General features: G+C 47.0%; 1 non-coding gene across 1 annotated transcript; it reads right to left on the bottom strand.

Moving 5' to 3' along the window:
• Nucleotides 1-7,193: 7,193 nt before the first annotated feature.
• LOC138991906 (U6 spliceosomal RNA) lies at nucleotides 7,194-7,300 on the bottom strand. The gene has a single exon (XR_011467801.1). It is a non-coding gene; the product is annotated as a U6 spliceosomal RNA (small nuclear RNA).
• Between the last annotated feature and the right edge of the window lie 313 nt (nucleotides 7,301-7,613).

Consider the following 7,613-nt stretch of genomic DNA (forward strand, 5'->3'; position numbering starts at 1 on the left):
TCACTGCTAAGGATAAACAGAAAAAACTAGTATACAGTTTAACTTCCCTAAACGGTAGTTTTTGTTTTGCCAAAATTTTATTTCTCTACATATTAATTCAGATTATGTTCTGCATAGCTCAGACGGTAAAGAATCTGCCTGCAATGCAAGAGACCAGGGTTCAATCCCTGGGTCAGGAAAATACCCTAGAGAAGAGAATGGCCACTCTTGTATTCTTGCCTGGAGAACTCCATGGACAGAGGAGCCTGATGGGCTCTTACAGTCCATGGGTCACAAAGAATCAGACATGACTGAGCAACTAACACTTTAACTTTTACTCTGCATTTTTATTCAGAATTCATAGTAAAGATGAAATAAATTCAGTGACACACACACATACACACAAAACCCCTGTCTGGCACTTACACTACAATCTACCCTGTGATGCTGAGGCATCGGAGTCGATGATAAAGACATTAGCAGCCTGGGTGGCAGATTGGTTGAAACTCAGGGATAGGGCAAGTTGTGACCAATAAAATACACCTCTAAATCCTAAGTGTGCAAACCCAATAATAATATACAATCTGAAATGCACTCCATAGCTGTTGTCCCAGACTTAAAACATCCAGCCACGAAAACAGGTCAGTGAGCTCGGGGGCCCTGGAAATTTGTTCATAGATTTGGGTAACACTGAGCAATATTTCAACATCTGGGCAAATGGTGAGGTCTCCGAGGGGGTGGTGTGTCCCAGGGGGCCATCTCTGGTGACGGAGGCAAAGGTACCTCCCAAGGCAAATTCCTGGGCGCGGGCCGTGTGGTCTGAGATGGTGTCCTTTCCAGCAACGAGTCCTTCTCACTCGGAGGCGATGCTGTGGAGGGTCGTGGTGGGCCACTCTCCTACACAGTGGGTGACTCTCCCATGTGACTGTCGGTGGGCGTATTGGTCGGGAGCAGGGTGCAGGCCACCCTGATGTAACCTGGGGGCTTCCCCGAGCACAGAACTGCGTGTCTGCTGCTGCTCCTAGGGACCAGTTGTGAGGAGCCGCCGGGGTCCTCAGGGCCATGTTCAGCTACAGGCCAGGCGGCCGCCCTTCATGCCCTGAGCACATTTCATCAGCATGGAAAGCACGTGAAGGTCCTGGGCACAGCTCTGTTTGCAGGCCAGGGAAGACCTTACACATGCTGCCTCCTGGGACTGTCCCTTGAGGCACAGGACAGACATGGGAGCACAGTTCCTGGAACCAGATGAGTTTTCTGTGCAGGCAGCCACAGGGCCAGCTGGTGGCAGGGTTCCGCGTATAGGAGTCTGGGGGTGAGTATCATTAGACGCTGCTTCCAGAGGACCAGTTGCCTGGAAAGGGAGTCCATCCCTTGCTCAGGGCTGGGTGGTCTAGAGCCCTGAGCCCTCCGATAGGGCTCCCCAACCCTTCCCGCTCCTCCACCCTGCAGTGCTGTTGCAGGTGGGAACAGTATGTTTCAGTATTGGATCTGCATGATGGTTGGCTCAAGAGTGTAACCCGTCATCCTAGCTCTGCAAAGTCATTTAGTCACAGCCATGTCGAGCACTGAAGCTTGGTGAGCTTGACTGGGGTTCTGGCTGAGCTGACTGTATATTGATGAACGGCTGAGTGTGCCGATTCCTGGGGAGAAAGCTGTGGATCGTGGGTTACCGCGGCTCTTGTGGGATCTGACCATAGTTTCTGGCTTTCTAATCGTATTCTCATCTCCAAGTTTGGCTCATCTCTACCAAGCAGAGAGTTTCCTTCCCTCTTTCAGACACTCAGACTGTGTCAGGGATTGGGCTCCAGGCAATGATTTTTATTTCCTGTGAGTTAGTAGAGGGTCTGGTTTCATTTGCCACCCTTGTGGCCTCTGTAAACGGGGAGAGCAGCTAGCCTGAAAGTGGCCCCTCTGTTGTCAGGGTTTTGTTTTTTGTATTTTTTTTTTATTAATAGTTTTGGCACAGTGGTAAAGAACCCGCCTGCCAATGCAGGAGATGCCGGAGACACGGGTTTGATCCCTGGATCGGGAAGATCCCCTGGAGAAGGGCATGGCAACCCACTCCAGTGTTCTTGCCTGGAGAATCCCATGCACAGAGAAGCCTGGCGGGCTACAGTCCATGGGGTCACAGGTTGAACATGACTGAGCACAGAAAAAAACAACACTTAAACTTTTTTTGATGTGGACAATTTTTAAAGTCTTGATCGAGTTTCTTACAATATTGCTTCTGTTTTTGTGTGGTTTTTTTTGGTCACAAGGCATGTGGGATGTTAGCTCCCCCTCCAGGGATGAACCCCCCCTGCATTGGAAGGGGGGAGGGGTCTTATCCCCGGGACCACCAGGGAAGCTCTTGTCAGGGTTTTAGAAGAAATGATCTCACACTTGCGCTTACTGAGCGTCTGCCTGGGATCCACACAGCCATGAGGGGTCACGTTGGACCATCTGCCCTCAATCAGGTCCCCAGTGCAAAGCCAAGGATGAGAAGGTGGAAAAATCAGAGTGGAAGGGGAAGTGGTGTCAGAGGACAGAAGAGAAAGGACCCTGTCTTGGAGGGGTAAAGCTTGTGGATTGCCAGAGACAGGGAAGTGGAACTGGTGGGGGCGGTGGGTCTGCGGGGTGTGCAGGCCGGGGGTGGGGGGAGAGAATCAAGCAAAATGGGGTCCTAGCTTGGTCCATTTCAGGGGTCACTTGCTTAAGGGTGACCTAAGGAGAGTCTCTTTCAGAAGGCTCTCCTGGTAACTTCCTGGCTGTACGGAGGTTAGGGCTCTGTTCACTCACTGCCAAGGGCCCAGGTTCAATCCCTGGTGGGGGATCTAAGAACTAAGATCCTGCAAGCTGAGCAGCATAGCCAAAAAGAAAATGAGGCTGTCCTGATGAAAAGTGAGTGCCCAGGTTAGAGCCAGTAATGGCTGGCGATGCAGAGGGCACAAGACACATGCAGTCAGGGAAGAGATGACCTGTTTGAAGGGGAGCCACTACCGGGGTGGTGCGGAGGGGCCCGGAGTCAGAGGGCGATGGCTGTGGCTGCGGAGCGGTCAGCGGCCCAGGAAATCAGCCCGCCCGCAGGGGCGCTGGGTCTCCGCGGACGCATCTGGACGGCTCCTTTGCTTGCTTTGGAATCAGAAGATGCAGTCCTCTATGGTAATCGCGGGGAGGCAGGGTTCCCCTCCCTTTAACTCAAGTTGCTAAAGTGTGAATTCTCGATGTGCCCAGCTCCCGTGGGCCCACTTCTCAAGTGGGTGGGAAGGGTCCCAGCGGGAGGGGCGTGGAGGGTCTGGTGAGTCTGGGGTGTCGTGTAGGAGGATTTCCAGTGTGGAACCGTTAGCACGTGCGGAAATGGGGATAACCCTGAGCGAGTTGGGATCTCTGCTAATTCCTTCGATATCGGGGTGCCCTGCCCGGGCTTGCCTTTTGTGAGAAAATTGTCCCTTAGCTATGGATCGAACCCCCAGGCCCTTAGCGACAACCCAGGGGTCTGCGAGGAGGAGGAGGCAGCCACCCTACCCCCATCATCACTTGCTCAAGGAGCTCAGGTGAGGAACTGAGTAAGGGGAAGCCACGTCCTCCAGTACTTTGGAAAGGCCTTTGATGTCAGGCATAGCCCTCCCCAGATGTCAGGCGTATGTCAGGTGTGCCCCTCCCCAGGAGGTACCGTTTCCATCTTACCAGAGGGGCTTCTGCAGGAAGGCATCTCTAACCCAGGGCCTTTCAAGAACTTGTGTACAGAGCACATGCAGACTTTGGAGATACTACAGGTCCAGACCATCAAAATAAAGCAAAGAGTGCAGTGAGGTGAGTCACACAAATGTTGGGGTTTCCTAGTGTACATAAAAGCAATGTTTTATTTGTATAAAGTTCTTATTGCCAGTTGCTTAGGTAACAGGTGACAAAGCAGAGTTCTTAAAAGTAATTCAGTTCAGTTCAGTTCAGTTGCTCAGTCGTGTCCGACTCTTTGCGACCCCGTGAATTGCTGCACACCAGGCCTCCCTGTTCATCATCAACTCCCAGAGTTCACTCAAACTCACGTCCATCGAGTCAGTGATGCCATCGAGCCATCTCATCCTCTGTCGTCCCCTTCTCCTCCTGCCCCCAATCCCTCCCAGCATCAGAGTCTTTTCCAATGAGTCAACTCTTCGAATGAGGTGGCCAAAGTACTGGAGTTTCAGCTTTAGCATCATTCCTTCCTAAGAACACCCAGGACCCATCTCCTTTAGAATGGACTGGTTGGATCTCCTTGCAGTCCAAGGGACTCTCAAGAGTCTTCTCCAACACCACAGTTCAAAAGCATCAATTCTTCGGCACTCAGCTTTCTTCACAGTCCAACTCTCACATCCATACGTGACCACTGGAAAAACCATAGCCTTGACTAGACAGACCTTTGTTGGCAAAGTAATGTCTCTGCTTTTGAATATGCTTAAACCTAAGGCTGAATCTTGAATACATTATTGAATTGTTTAATGTCCTGATGGCTAGCAGATTGATGGCTACACATTGGGCATGCTTGTTTTTTTTTTACTTTATTTTTCACTGCAGATTTATTTGGCAGTCTATAGTAAATTTGTAAGCTTACATCAAATTTATGAATAAAGAACCATTTAAAATTTTTAAAAAGTTTTCTACCTGAAACTAACATATTGTAAATTAGCTATACTTCAATTAAAGATTAAAAAAAAGTTATGTTTGCACTATAAATAAATGGGCAGTAGCATTATGTCTAAAAAATACTATGTATATGCCTTCCTTAAAAACCTTTATTGCTAAAAAATGCTGAATATCATCTGAGCCTTCAGCAAATTGTAATCTTTTTGCAGTAGTAACACCACAGATCACTGGTCACCATATCAACTATCGCTGAAAAAGTTGGAAATATTGTAAGAATGTCTGCAACGCGACACAGACACAAGGTGAGCAAGTGCTGTTGGAAAGAAATGGCACGAGTACACTTGCTTGGTGCCAGGTTGCCATGAACCTTCACTTTGTAAAACAAAACAAAACAATGCGATATCCACAAAGCTGCTGCAAACTTCCCTAACCTAGGAAAGGAAATAGGCCTCCAGGTTCAAGAAACCTGGGGAGTCCCAAAGAGGATGCACCCAAAGAGAATCAAGTGTAGCGTTGACATATATGTGTGAGCTAGGTAGTTACCATGTGAACTGGATAACTCCCGGGAAGCTGCTGCAGAGCACAGGGAGCTCAGCTCGGTGCCCTGTGACGACCCAGAGGGGTGGGGTGGGAGGGGGGGAATATACACACACACACAGCTGATTCACTTTGTTGTACTGCAGCAACTCACACTACATTGTAAAGCAGTTGTGTTGTTAAGTCGTGTCTGACTGTTTTGTGATCCCGTGGAGCCCAGCAGGCTCCTCTGTCCATGGGATTTCCCAGGAAAGAATGCTAGAGTGGGTTGCCATTTCCTTCTCCAGGGGAACTTCCCGGCCCAGGGATCAAACCTGTGTCTCCTTCATTGGCAGGCAGATTCTTTACCACTGAGCCACCTGGAAAACCCGTAAAGCAATTACACATCAAAAAAACAAAAACCAAAAAACCCTCCCTAAGAACACTCTCCATCCACTTTCAAGAAAAAGGGGGGCAAAAATTAAAGATAGTCTTAAAAGCAGCAAGTTATGTACAAAGGAACTCCCAGAAGGCTGTCTGTCAGCTGACTTTCTGGCTAATTGGAGGCCGAAAAAGGTGAGGTAATGGCTGCTCTGGAAAGCCATATCTGAGTCGCACGCTTCTTTGTGAGCTGCACATTCAGAGCATGGTGGTTTCAGCATGATCCAAGGGTGGAGATTTTGGCCCTGACATCACGTGCATTGGACACCCGAGCAGGCCCAGCTGGAGGGTCGATGGTCCCAACCAGTTTGAACTTGGCAAGACTAGCTCCATGTTCCTGAAAAACAACTTAAGTACCTGTTACCATAACAACCCTTATGTCACAGATATTACCCGTAGGGGATGATAAAAGGAGTCTCACTACTTTTTGTGTCTAAGCTGTGTAAATCTGGAAGAGTATGCAATTTGCAGGAACATTTAAGGCAAGCTTGGTTATGGGACATTATGTATTAAGCAAATTAGAGTTTAAGGGATCTAACTCTTGAATGCCCTCAGTTTCAGTCTCACTGTGGGAGACATTTTCATATGGAATGCTGTGGACTGGATGGTTGTTAACAACTGAATGGGATTCTAGCAGTGTGCCAGTATCTTTCCACTTTTTTTTTTGCCGTTTCAACACATTTTATTATATTTCTGTATGCATCTTTCCACTTTTACGATCATTTTGCCATAAAGGATCCATGTTTGAAGACCAAGGTGTAGACTGGGTGGAAGGAAAAGCAAAATGGAGTTGCCATTGCTAAGACAGCCTGGAGGCCCTTTAGGAGTGTGGCTTATGCACATCTCAGCCGGGCAGAATCAGACCTTCTGACCCCTCACGGTCATAATGGAGTCATTCAAAACATCTGCCAGAAACTCAAGATACTTATCAGAGCCTTACCCTAAAATTACTCACCACAGCCTTTCTACTTATCTCCCGGACCCTAAAACAATTTGTGAATCCTTAAGGACAATATTTTCCAGCTTGCGTTCGAGTTGATCACAGTTCTTGCCAGGCAACTTTTAACCTCATGACTTTTTGCGTCTATAAGCGCCGACTCTCTTCCTGTGAACACGCTCTTGGTTTTACTTGAATGTGTAGCTTTTGAATTGGAATTCTTAGAACTCCCAATAAATTCTCTTCTTGTTGCAGCTTCCTGCACTATTTCTTGGTTGACAATTGTGATACTATGATTTACAATAAGAAATATATGTTTGATCTTCATCCCCATTTCTGTACAGAGCTCCTAAGACTTTGTTTTTTCTTTAAAAAATTGAAGTGTAATTGATTTACAATATCATATTAGTTTTGAGTGTACAGCAGCACAGCAATTTTATATATATGTGTGTGTGTGTGTGTGTGTATTTATCCTTCTTCAGCTTCTTTTCCCTTTTGGTTATAACAAAGTATTGAGTATAGTTCCTTGTACTGTCAGTAGGTCCTTGTTGGTTATCTGTTTTATTTTAATTATTTTGGGGATTCTATAACTTTATTCAACAATCGGCAGTTTTCATCCACCTTAACTGTAGATTTTTCTAAAGTGGTGACAGGCACATAGGTGACCAACATGTAAAGCTTGTTTGATGAACTTTGCTTTTCATTATGTTTTTAGAACAAAAATACAGAATGCTTTGTGACTTTGCAGGTCTTCCTTGTTCAGGGGTCATGCTAATGTTCTCTGAATCATTCCATTTTTAGTATATGTGCTGCTGAAGCAAGCACTCTGTTTTATATATAGCAGTCTGTTCTTGCCTGGAGAAGCCCATGGACAGGGGAGCCTGTCCTACACTCCATGGGCTTGCGAAGAGTCAGACATGACTGAAGTGACTTGGCACCCACTCGGTGTGTGTGTGTTAATCCCAGTCTCCTAAATCATTCTTCCTTCTGCCCCATCCCTTTCCTCTTTGGTAACCGTAAGATTGTTTTCTATGTCTGTGAGTCTCTGTTTTGAAAATAAGTTCATTTGTATCTTTTTTTTAAAAGATTCCAGGTGTAAGTGATATCATATGACATTTATCTTTCTCTGTTTGGCTTA

Source organism: Bos mutus, chromosome 18 (assembly GCF_027580195.1).
Source record: "Bos mutus isolate GX-2022 chromosome 18, NWIPB_WYAK_1.1, whole genome shotgun sequence".
Classification (NCBI taxonomy): Eukaryota; Metazoa; Chordata; class Mammalia; order Artiodactyla; family Bovidae; genus Bos; species Bos mutus.